The sequence below is a fragment of the Otolemur garnettii genome, unplaced genomic scaffold (assembly GCF_000181295.1).
Source record: "Otolemur garnettii isolate 467f Iridium unplaced genomic scaffold, OtoGar3 scaffold00004, whole genome shotgun sequence".
NCBI lineage: Eukaryota > Metazoa > Chordata > Mammalia > Primates > Galagidae > Otolemur > Otolemur garnettii.
This window is the reverse complement of record NW_003852399.1, coordinates 31,914,220-31,915,634: the sequence shown is the minus strand read 5'-3', so window position 1 is coordinate 31,915,634 and position 1,415 is coordinate 31,914,220. Positions and strand designations below refer to the sequence as shown.

The 1,415-nt window shown below is 37.5% G+C and overlaps 1 non-coding gene across 1 annotated transcript; it reads left to right on the top strand.

The window, feature by feature from the left end:
* The first annotated feature begins 1,311 nt into the window (after nt 1–1,311).
* Nucleotides 1,312–1,415, top strand: LOC111728169. Its single transcript, XR_002775553.1, has one exon. It is a non-coding gene; the product is annotated as a U6 spliceosomal RNA (small nuclear RNA).

Sequence of the window (1,415 nt, the reverse complement as noted above, 5' to 3'; positions counted from 1 at the left end):
CAACTCTTTAAACTAGTTAAGTAGCTATTTAAACCATTATGTGACCTTCTTGGGGTTTGGGGTAGGGAGTGTCATATACTTGAAAGAGTACAGAAGTTGATCCATTAAAGTGTGGGAAGAAAACATTAAAACTTCAATCCAACTAGTACATTAGTAAACATATATAGTTCATAAATGAATTCTGTACATTGAGACGCATGCCTAAAAATGTTGATGCAGTCATACCTCACACTAGGAAGACAGTCATGAGCAACTTTTAACCAAATAAAATTGGCCTTAAAACATCCTCCAGCTTTCAGACTTCCAAATTACACTAAACTTTTTACCTTGTTCATTTGTGAACCTAACAATTAGTCATTAAGTGTTCTTACCCAAGAACACAGGGGAAAGTATAAGCTCAGTGCATATCATAGCCCATAGTTAGACACAGTAGCTAAGGCATAGCCTAATTGTTTAAAAGCAGTAGAGGCCCGGACCGAGTTGGTGAAAGTTTCTTCTGAGCTCGTTTTAGAAAATGAACTTAACTTGTAAGCCCCACATGCTGTGGAAAGTCTATTAAATTTCAACCAAACTCAGCACTTTTCAGCAAATAGCCTAACATCTATTAAATTCTTGTCTTCTAATCTTCATCTAAAATGCTGCAACCTACTTAATCCTGCTACTTACTCTCTCACCTCCATCTAACGATGAAGACCACAATTGTGTAAGTGCAGTATTGGAAATAGTGGTCCCCTCGTGTTGATTATTTAGATAGTCCACTGGGTAAACCCGAGTTAATACCTTTTATTGATGGGTCCCTTGATGGCCAAAAACTTAGAAGAAAAAAAATCAGGTAGCTATGCTGTTAGAACTCAAAATGAGCTAAAAGAGAAGGGAATTCCTCCCCTATTTAAGACAGCTCAACCTATGGAGCTTTTTGCTCTCACTTGAGTATGTCATATAGCTAAAGGCAATTCAGTAAATGTACAGATAGTAGAGATGCTTTTGGAGTAGTCCATGATTTCAGCATCTATGGGAAAGAGAATTTGTTACTTTTAGTGGGATCCCCATCAAAAATGGACTCCAAATAGATGAACTCCTTTCTCCTAACCTGTTACAATCACAGATTTCTCATTATTAAGACTGAACCTACGTATAAAGGGAATACCCCGGCAGATTTTTATGCTAAATCTGCCAGTGCTGAAACTGTTAGGATAGGCAATTTGAATGAGTTCCGTAAGATTGAGCCAAGTCAGCTCCCTATGATGACTTATTTAACAATGCACCTGATTTGGAAAAACAAAACTAGTATCTAAAAAAGGACGTAAATTTGTGCTTGCTTCGGCAGCACATATACTAACATTGAAACAACACAGAGATTAGCATGGCTCCCGCACAAGGATGACATGCAAATTCGTGAAGCATCCCATATTTTA